The sequence below is a fragment of the Pinus tabuliformis genome, chromosome 1_2 (genome assembly GCF_031772625.1).
Source record: "Pinus tabuliformis cultivar Carrire ecotype Pingquan chromosome 1_2, CPIR1, whole genome shotgun sequence".
In the NCBI taxonomy this organism is placed as follows: domain Eukaryota; kingdom Viridiplantae; phylum Streptophyta; class Pinopsida; order Pinales; family Pinaceae; genus Pinus; species Pinus tabuliformis.
In genome coordinates, this window is record NC_142298.1 from 156,903,640 (window position 1) to 156,915,411 (window position 11,772).

General features: G+C 34.7%; 1 non-coding gene across 1 annotated transcript; it reads right to left on the bottom strand.

Moving 5' to 3' along the window:
- Window positions 1-5,528: 5,528 nt before the first annotated feature.
- TRNAC-GCA (transfer RNA cysteine (anticodon GCA)) lies at window positions 5,529-5,600 on the bottom strand. Its single transcript has one exon. It is a non-coding gene; the product is annotated as a tRNA-Cys (tRNA).
- Window positions 5,601-11,772: the final 6,172 nt, after the last annotated feature.

An 11,772-nucleotide genomic window follows, 5' to 3' on the forward strand; every position in this document is an offset into this window, starting at 1 on the left:
TCTATCCCTAGCAACGATACTTGATTGAAAGGAATTTTGGATCTAATCCATTCTAATTCAGTAGGGCCTATATCTATATATTCATTAAAGGGTGGATCTTACTATGTGACCTTCATTGACAACTTCTCCAATAATACATAGATCTACTTCATGAAGACCAAGGGAGAGGACTTCAGTCATTTCAGAGCTTTCAAAGTTCAAGATGAAAACATGTCACGAAGGAAGATCAAGGTGTTGAGGATAGACAACGGAGGTGAATACACCTCTAATGAGTTCACATATTTCTGCAAGGAGCTAGGGATCAAGAGGGAGAAGACAATGGCCCATAACCCTCAATAGAATGGGGTTGTAGAGAGGAAGAATCGGTTTATCGTCAATTTGGTGAAGGCCATGATCCATGATAAAAGTTTGTCGATGTTTCTATGGGTCGAGGAATGCAACATAACTCTTTATTTGTAGAACAGGAGACCACATCGGGTTTTGGAGGATAAGACACTGAAGGAAACATTCACAAGAAAGAAGCCTGAGATAGGACATCTCAAGATATTTGGTTTTCCAATCTACCTCCACATACTTGTGGAAAAGAGGACAAAGTTACAACCCTCAAGTGAGAGGGGCATATTGGTGGGATACAATGAGGATTCTGAGGCTTATAGAGTCTTCCTAATATTTCAACGGAAGACATTATTGAGCCAAGATGTCAAGTTCGAGGAGAACTTGGAATCTAGGAAATATCAGGACCTACCAACAATTATAGAGGGGCCTTAGGAGGAAGAGGAGCCAAGAGCAGAGACTTCTAGTAGCATAGGTAGTCTTCCTTTAGCGTAAGAGGAGAAATCAACTCCTTCGACATCAATCAAGAGGCCTGGGTGGGCGAAGCAGAACTTTCAGGATGTGTAGGAGCATGTTGAGCCTCCTAGGACCACTTTTAGGGAGATCACACCTCCATGAAAGTTTCTAATTTACATGGATTTAACGACCATCATCATAGACTCAGAAAATTCTAGCTTTGAGGAAGCATCCAACCAATAAGTTTGGAGAGATGACATGGTTGAGAAGCATAAATCTATCATGAAGAATGATGTAGGAGATTGTGTTGAAACCAAAGGGGAAGTTGGTTGTGAGTTCCAAGCGGCTTTACAAGGTAAATCATGCAACATATGGCAATGTGGAGAAATATAAGACTAAATCTATGGTTCGTGACTTCTTTCGGAAAGAGGGAGTAGACTGTGAGGAGACTTTTGTCTATTTGAAAATTTCTTTTAGTAGCTTCTAAGATAGGATGGAGAATCCATCAGATGAATGTGAAGACCACCTTCCTCAATGAAATCATTGAGGAATAAATCTATATCGAGCAGCCATAGGGTTTTGAGGTCCATGACAAAAAGACACATGTATGCAGGCTTAATAAAGCCTTGTATGGAATCAAGCAGACACACAGGCCCTATTATGTCATGATTGATAGCTACCTATAGGGCATATGCTTCACCTAGAGTGAGGCAGATCCCTACCTATATATCTTGTTGGTTGGATCCAAGCCCCTCATTTTAGTGTTGTATGTTGACGATCTCATTCCAACAGGTGTAGAGAGATTAATTGCAAGATACAAGTCAGATCTAGAATCAGAATTTGAGAGAAGGCTATCAATCCAATGCATTACTTTCCAGGACCCGAGGTTTGGCAGCAACTAGGAGAGATATTCCTCGAATAAGGGAATAACACTATAGAGATATTGAAGAGATTCAGGATGGAGGATAGCAGACTGATGGCCACTCTAATGGTAACCAACCTAAAGAAGATTGATTCTTTAGTGTCAGAGTTGGTAGACCCTAGACAATACAGGTAGTTGATTAGCTCTTTGATGTATCTAGTCAACATTGACTAGAAACCAACTTTATTGTTAACACCCTAAGTCAGTCCAAGGTGGAACTGGGGGAGGTTCAATGGGTTGTAGCAAAGCATGTGCTCATATTTGCATGGAATAATAGGATATGGATTGTAATTCCTTGGTGGAGATGGTGTGAGGTTGCAAGGGTACTCAAATTCAGACTCGGTATGTAGTGATATAGATCGGAAGAGAACCTCTAGGTGTTGCTTTAGTTTGGGGTCAGTGGTCATTTCCTGGTTCATCCAAAAGCAAACCTCAGTAGCATTGAGTTTAGTTGAGGCAAAGTATATGGCAACTTGTATAGCTAGTTGTGAATCCATTTGGCTTCGCAAGCTACTCACAAGATTGTTTGTTCAGAAGCTTGAGCCGACAATGATCCACTACGATAACCAAAGTTATATCAAACTCTCTAAGAATCTAGTGTTTCATTGTACATCAAAGCACATTAAGATCAAATACCACTTCATCATAGACATGGCATTGAGGGGAATAGTCAAGCTCCAATATATTTATACATAGGAGAAATTGGTAGACTTTTTCACCAAGCCCTTGGTGAAGGGAAAGTTTGTCTAGTTTCGAGACAAGCTTGGAGTGGTGTAGAATACCTTCCTTGCTAAGAGGGAGTATTAGTGTTCATATGTTAGACAGGTATTTCAATGAGAATGTCTACTTATGGAAATCATCATTAAAAGTATCTTATGTTTTTTTAGAAGTTCGTTTAATTAATTAATCGAGCATTCTTTTATTAAAGTGTTTTTTAATTAATAAAGTGACTAAAATGGGTCACTTAATAATTTAATTAGAAGAGATCCATTGATCTCACGATTAGATCTCAATCATTCAATATTAGGTTTTTGGCTCATGTCAAAGTTATAAAACAAAGAGAGGGTAAAGGAAAAATACACAAAACATTCATTTCACAAGTCACGTGAGTGAAGGAGGAAATCAGAGATTTGTTTTTCATCCAATAGCAAGGATTTATTTTAGCAAGGAGAAGGCAACGAGTCTTCAGCAAGGACAGGAAACTAGTTAACAACAAGGAAAAGAGAAATCATATAGCCCAATGGAGCAGGTCGTACCACCATTCATATGGGTTTTGTATTGTCGTATGAATTTCATATAGTCATATAGTTTTGATGATAGGGTCCCTCGATTTCTGTGCAAACTATAATTTTCAAGTTTTTTGTTCATTTGATTAATTCCCAAAGTCATTTTTCTCTTTAAGGGAGCTCTTGTAAGTTATAAAGATAATTTTGAATGATGAAATGATCTATAATGGAAAAAATATTTGTGCAATGCGTGTGATTGCTTTTCTTGTTTTTAGTTTAATGCAAAAGTTAATATTACCAGCAAGTAACTAGATTTGATTTCTTTGCTAGATAGCTAGTTTTAGGATATTTAAACAACTTGTGGCTGAACATGCAACTTAGACAGGGAAGGTAAAGTGTATTCTACTCACTTTGGTATCCGAAAGAAGAGGGGTTATTTTGTTATTGGTTATTTTACAAACTAACCGCTTTCATACCAAATGCTTTGTCTTTTATTCTAGTATTCCTTGTATATCATGTTGTGCAGATATTTTTGATGAATCTCGCAGCGTCTTTTATCTGTGTGAATTTTCTATTAAGGCATTGATGAAAGCTTTTCTGTAAGACATACTTCCTTGGATTGTTTTTATTTTGATATCTAGATAGCAGATGGTTATACAAATAGAAATTGAACATTTCTAACTTAATGCAAGGATAATTTGCCTTATTTCTTGCATGATGTATGACTTCCCTTTGTTATATTTCATTATATTGTTTGAAATGTTTCATGATAGTTAGCAATTTTGTCTCAAGTATTTGGATTATAATGTTGGAAATGAGACTGAAAGAGGGACTTTTGCATGGGTACAAGGCTGGGAGGAAAATTATTTTATTTCTTAATTTCTGACCAATATACTTCTGAACTTGAATGGAGTAGATGTTTACTAATTGTTTTGCATTTTATAGACTAAAAATGTTGAAGAAATAGCCTTAAAGATGTCAGCACCACCAAAGGCAATTGGAACTCAGAAGAGGATAGGTATTATTACAGAAGGTGCAGATCCAATAATCATTATAGAAGATGGAAAGGTAATTATTTCCATCTTTTGTCTTTTGTTTATAGTTGACATTGAGAATAAGAGAAGAATTTTCTTTAATATTGTACCTAAAGAGGCCAAAGGTTTCAAGGGTGTTGATAACGAATGGATTTTAATTGATGAAGTGCTATAAAGATGATCTTTATATGTCCTAGCATGTGCTTTAGAGTGCCTTCCATTTAGGGCTTTGTCTAACAACTTCTAATGATAGGATTGAGCTTTACTGGGTTTTAAATGTTTTATTCACCCATATTCTCTATATTAAAAAAATCCCTAAATACAAATTTGCTTAATTCTTTGGCTCCATCCTGAGTCCTAACAATCTTCTTCAACGATGGTTTTGAAGCTATCATTCTCTTAGTTTTAATTGCTGCTTTATTTTCTTGAGGTTCCATCTGAGAATAAAATTTAGGATACTTATAAATTGCCTTTGGTTTTAGGAGTGTTCTATATTTCTTCCAGTCTTTGAAAACTCATGCCAATGTTATATAGGTGACGAGACAATCAACTGATAAATGACTTTTTTCTTCTAATGAGGTCTTGACTCTGCTTAATGTTTTTTGAATCAATTAGTGTTGGTTCTCATATAATTCCTTTCATATTCAACTAAACACATTCTAGTCTATGGTTCTAGATTTCTTTCCCTTATGCTTAAGGATAACATGAGCTTAATCTAGTTCTAGCAGGTTGTTGATGTGTAGAGTTCTTGGTAAAAAATTGCAACACCATGGGACTCAACATTGAAGACAATCTATATGTAGGGTATGGTCTCTGACATGGCATGGCCATCACTGTTATATTTACGATATCAATTCATAAACATCATCTCGATTCACATATCTTTACCCTTAAAAAAAACCTCACTATTATATTTACAATATCAGCTCATAAACATAAACATCATCGGGATTCACATATCTTTACCCTTAAAAGAACCCTTAGCAGTTAACCTTATTTAAACTATATTGTGAGAATTTTGGGGTCATTGGTAACTTATAATTAACCTTAAAGATAAACTATATTGTGGGAATTTTGGGGTCATTGGTAACTTACAATTAAGCTTAAATCTTTACCCTTAAAAAAACAAGGAACCCTCAGCAGATGACCTCATTTGAACTATATTGTGAGAATTTTGGGGTCATTGGTAACGAACAATTAAGCTTACCAGTTAACCCTAGTTTGTGAGTATACTTAAATTGTTTTACTTTAAAGCTGAAAATAAATGTCGACGACTCAAATTGTTTTACTTTAAGCTTAACAGTTAACCCTAGTTTGTGAGTATACTCAAAAGCTGAAAATAAATGTCGACGCCTCAAATTGTTTTACTTTAAAGTTAACCCTAGTTTGTGAGTATACTCAAAAGCTGAAAATAAATGTCGACGACTCAAATTGTTTTACTTTAAAGTTAACCCTAGTTTGTGAGTATACTCAAAAGCTGAAAATAAATGTCGACGACTCAAATTGTTTTACTTTAAAGCTGAAAATAAATGTCGACCAAAGAGAAACTTCAGTAGGAGGGCCCGACGGAGTTCAAACCGGTGACCTCTTGATTTGCAGTCAAATGCTCTACCACTGAGCTACAAGCCCGAATCGATTTTCGTTGATAATAGAGGAAAATGAACACAGAAACACAAAATTATTACGGCTGCACGACAAATAAATTCATTAAACAGCCGGTGAGTCCTATACTCTCTCTTTCATGTTTATACTCTCTGTTGTTGTTATAATAGTGCGTGTCGAACGCTAGGTACCATGAAGTTTATGCTTTCGTATTAGCTTAGCCGTGGATTTTATGGGAATTGTTTTTAAGTATGATTTATTTTTTATTTATTTTTGTTTTTTTTACGAATTTATTGAAATTAAAAATTTGATAAGTTATACTGTGTAATTAAAATTTCTTGGTTTTTTTTAGGGTGCTGAAGCCATTTTAAATAGCACAAATCAAGATTTCACTTCAAATTTTTTAATTTAATTGTGACACAAAAAATCCAACAAATCGCAATAAAAACGACTCCAATTTTATGTGTTTAGAAAATATTAATATATATTTAATTTAATTTTAAATAAATGAATATAATTAAACATATTTGTTATTCAAAATACTCTCACCTGACACTATTTCTCTGGGTTCAGAGCCATTAGAAATGGGGATACCACAGGCAATAGGAGAGGGGTGGGAGTAAGCATTTCCATTTCCGCTGTGGGCTCACTGGCTAAACAGGTAATTCAAAATGTTTAGCGCGCTCAAGGGGTGACAGATATAGCTGATCTGATTTAGTGGTTGCTAAGAGCAGCAAGCACAATACCTCTGAGCTATTGCTATCTCTGCTTTCTTTCTTGTTCTCTGTCTTAATTTTTATACTCTGCTTTTAACTCTTTTTATCATCTATATATTTGTTTAATTTCTATCTTTTAGACATTTGTTTAATTTCTCTTTTTAAACTATTGACTTTTGGTTACACTAAAACTAGTTATTTTAGTAGCTTTCTTTCTTGTTCTGTGTCTTAATTTTTATACTCTGCTTTTAACTCTTTTTATCATCTATATATTTGTTTAATTTCTATCTTTTAGACATTTGTTTAATTTCTTTTTTTTAACTATTGACATTTGGTTACACTAAAACTAGTTATTTTAGTAGATTTTTAACCTTTGTCTTCTTAGTGCTTGAGAGTTGTCTGCACTAAAAAGGCACAGTGAGCAAAAGGCACGGATATCAATCCAGACACCAATGTGAGACACCAAGAGCACCAATAAAGTATAGCAACTATTCAAACTTAGCCAATTTTTGAATCTTACTGTTATTTTAAGTGGGTGGTTAGTTACATGTTTTTAAGGGGTAGTTAGTCTATTTAATTGATTTTTAATATGAGTGATAATTTTTCCAATCTCTTTTTAAATGCAATTATTTTGAAATTTTTAGTTACACCAAAACTTATACGTAATAGCAAACTTCCATACCATTATCATTACCTTAAGTGGGTGGTTAGTCTCATGTTCTTACAATGATGATTAGTCCATGTAATTGATTCTCAATGAAATGAGTGTGACCATAATCCACAATCTTATCCAACTTTATTATGGGAAAGAAATGGTCTATATTGGAATTGGGATTGAGGAATTTGTATTTTCAATAAAATGAATAATTGAGATTGTAAGCCAAGTCAATATTTTAATACACTATCCAATGGACAAAATGAAAAATATGTCAATGGTATGTTACTCTCTTTAATTTAATAAAAACTATTTTGTGAAAAGTGACTATGATTGTAATTTATTAAAAAAATGTTTATAAAATATGTTGGCTTTTAGTATTAGTCTAGTTCATTGGTGTGGGGTTGCATCGTTCCTTGTAATAATAGCAATTTTTTATTATTTTAGGTTTATAATAGTATTATTATTATTAATTAATAATAAACATTAATTTTAATATTAATATTATTAAACATTGTTATTAATATTAATACAAATATTAATGTGAATATTATTAATGAAAGTAATAATATTAGTTGGTTTCAAAGACGAAATCTTAATGATGTGATTAATCTGAAAGACATTTATCTAACAACATTTTTAATATAAATACTATTAATATTAATAAATATATTAAATTATGTTGATTTGCCTCATTTATGAACACTGATTAGTATATAAATGATGGAAAATGATATATTTTGCCTATTTCAATTATATTTATAGTTGTGCTAGTGTATTATTATTATTATTATTATTATCCAATTTTAAGGTTCACCAAATTGGTGTATGAGACCCCCTTGTTTGTGGGACAAGGGACCTACTTTCAAGTAGCAATTTGATTGCTAAATCTATGAAGATATACACACTCTACCCATCTAGTTTTGAACCTGTAACCAGATATGAGAAAACAAACGGTCTTAACCATTAAACTCACTCAAGCTGTATCTCACCTCACTTTATATGAACAATTTTGTATAACTAAAACATAATGAATCAAACAGCTCAAAATGAAAAACAGTCCCTCCCTAAAATGAAAAACAGTCCCTCCCTAAGGACAGGCTAAACCCGTAAAATCGATTTTTATAACCTGGAATATTGCTGGAATTCTCCATTAGGCTAAACCCGTAAAATCGATTTTTATAACCTGGAATATTGCTGGAATTCTCTATTGTATGAGTGTATATTGTAATAGTTAGTGAATTTTGCTTCAATAACCCTGCGTACTGGTCAATTTATTATGAGCCTAGCCTTACAAAGAGGTTGGGCTTAGGAAAGGAACCAACTTAACCAAATATATGGCATGACAGTGAGTAATAGGTTTGTCTAAAACATGCTAAGAAAAGCTAATGTTGGGCTCTACGAAGTCCACACACAAGAACCCGGGGCACGATCCTAATCATTATGCATCATTACAGGAGGATAGCAACACTGTCACGCTAGTATATTGATACTTTTGCAGCGTGAGGACTAACCGTACGGAGGACTATCGTGCATTGAATGTGCTCACAAAAAGGTTCGAGAATAATTTGTGGTTACAGAAAGGTTGGAATCTACAGAAATCTCCAGAAAGCTCGAGTGGAGGAGACTGTAGAAGGTATTGTTATAGGTTATTCAAGGGCTGGGGCTGGTGATACTTTGTATAATTAAACATTTTTTAAGTAATGCTCAAGGACATTTAACTGTAGAGATGAGGAAAGATAGAAAAGAAATCAATAGATTTTTTAACCTTCCAAATTTAAATGTCTCCTGTCTAACCTTCCAAATTTAAATGTCTCCTGTCTCTCAAAAAATGCAAGTCAGGGCATGGCCAAACCAAGCTGGATCTACTGAACGTTCCAAGAAGGTATTGTTGCACGTTATTCAAAGGTTGGTGATAATATTGTGACACGTTATTCAAAGGTCGGTGATAATATTGTTACACGTTATTCAAAGGTTAGTGATACTTTGAATAATGAAGCATTATTAAAAATGTTCAAAGTACGTTTAATTGTAGAAATGAGGAAAGATAGATAAGAGATATACAGTTATTTTTTTTCCAAACTTAAATACTTTTTCATAATAGTTTTGTTTTTGTTTTTGCTTTTGTTTTGTTTTTAATCCGGATGTTATTGGGGATGAAAGCAAGGAAATTTTGGAGTATTTTTTTATATTTTGTTCATGGTAAATTGAGTAAAGAGTCCATTTTGATTTTGGAGCTTAGCTTTGCTTTATAGAAATCGAAGATAATCAAATTCTTAATTAGCAAGAATATCAAAAAATTTCCCAACTAACTCTAAACCACCTAAACTGACCCTTAAAACTAATATTTTTTCATTTCAAAAAATACCAATAATATTTTTTCATTTCAAAAAATTACAATTTTCACAAATATATATATATATATATATATATTAAAAATTCTACATTCCCTTCGTTCTCATCCCAACATAATTATCACTTAGTATATCTTGACATTTAACTTTCTAAAGTTTCAGCATCCCAAGAAAGTTGCCATATGTAAAGAGAAAGAACGTGGAAGGTAGTCTCCTAAGCTTTGGGATTCAATTGCAGAGGAAGAGAACTAAGGGAATAGAGCGAAGTCGCTCTCCATGGATTTGGCCTTAGAAATTTTAGTTTAATAACAAACTTTAGTATAGTAACTAAACCTTACTTAAAAGTAAGTAAGGTTCCTTTTAGCTCTTCACAAATGGTACATTGGCTATAACCCTCTAAAAATTCTCCTACCAATAATCTTATCTGGGTAAAGCTCCCTAGTCTCCCTATTGAATTATGGACCAAAGAGACACTATCTGATATTGGAAACGCAATTGGGAAGTTTGTTTATGTTGATCCAAAATGTTTAGGTGTTAAAGATAAAATAGTTGCGTGGATTCCGGTAGAAAAGGAATTTTGTGGCGGTTTTCCAGATCACATAGAGCTTTGTTGGGGAGATTTAAATTTGAGACAAAGATTGGATTTTTGGGGAGTCCCATTCTGATGCTCTACATGTCATAGAATGGGACATTTGAAGGAAAACTGTAACCGTCAACGATGGGATAGAAATTTCAAAAGGAGAAATCAATTCATTCACATTTCCTCGGAAGTAAAGCAGAAGGTCTCGGCGGGTGGTTGGAATTCTATTGATAGTAGATCGTCGTCTTGAGGTATGGAAAAATCCTTGTCTACTTTTCTTTCTCCTCAATCAAAGGCATGTGACTTCTACAGAAAGGTCCATCGATCTGCATCCTTGTCGCCCAGAAAGTTTTCCTCACGGGGTTTTGATACTGACATTCCGATCATATCACCCCCTCCTGAACCACTTCTATGCAGTGAAGTTCGTCTTCCTCCTCAATTTCCCAATCCTGGTTCAAATATGCATTCCACATCACATATTACTTATGTCCCTTCTGCCTCCCCCTCTCCGAAAATTCCTCCCTCTCTCACAAAAGGAAAAGAAATTGTGTCTGACATGTCACCTCTATCTGAATTGGGGAAGGTTTCTGGACTCGGTCGGAAGCCACTGTTTTCAAATAGGAACATACCATGCCCCTCTGTCACCCCTCCAAACTCCCTGATCACTTCTCCTACAAACTCTGTAGGTAGCGATTTGGATATGCTTCTAAAGAAAAAATCTCTTGCCCTTTCTTCTCTCACTATTCATAAACCGGTATATGCTTCATCTCCACATATCAGTCCAAATTCAGCTCGGAATATTACAGTGAGGAGAAAATATAACAGAGGCACAAGACACTTCCGGGGTAGATCTGATGCCTCTTCGAGGAACTTGGATCATACCTTAATTGATATTCCAGTTATTGAACTATCTAATAACGGGCCCCTTGGAGCAAGAATGGCTAGTGATCGTCAGACATGACTAACATCATCTCAATGAATATTAGGGGTCTGGGGGCGGACTAGAAATTCCTTGCCCTAAAGGAGATTCTCAATAAAAATCATCCTAATATTATCTTAATTCAAGAAACTATGCATTCTGCTGAGGTCTCAATCAGATATTTTCACCGTATGTTTTCTCTATGGCATATTGTCGCTACTAATGCTAATGGTCTCTCGGGGGGTTTGGTTATTCTATGGAATCTCATTTGGATAGCGGCAAAGGCTTTCAAATGTTTTGCTGGTATCCTTTTACTTGCAAACATCCGGGGTATTTCAGGTTCTATTCACATCTTAAATATATATGCTCCATATAAAGACTGACACCCCTTCTGGAATAGGTTTTTGTCTTCGGAGTCCCTAGAACTAGAACACCTTCTTATTGGAGGGGACTTAAAATGTACCTTATGTAGTGAGGAGGTATGGGGTAAGGGTAGGAGGGTGGATCCTTTAGCTGGTCGTATAAAAGAGGCCATTCTTCATTTCAATCTAACAGATATATCTCCCCAAGCCATGGGTCCCACATGGGATAATGGTAGATTTGGTCCCTTCTTCTTGGCTAAAAGACTCGACGGATTTTTGATCTCTGATAATCTATTGGTTCGTTTGGGTAGGCCCATATCCCATATTATTAATTGTTTCATTTCTGATCATAGACCTATTACTTTACAATGGGATAAAAGGGGATTTAAGAAAGGTCTTCCTTATAAATTTAACAAAGTCTGGTTGGATGATGAGGAATTTAATGATCTTGTAAAATTTTTTTGGCATGCTAGCAGTTCCAAAGAGATTATTTCCCCTTCGCAACATCTCTTGGATAATCTGAGGGAATTAAAAGTGAAGGTCAAGGACTAGCAGAGGAAAAAAAAAAGGCAAACAGGTCTGTCTTGAAAGAGATTCAAGCTAGTTTGGATTA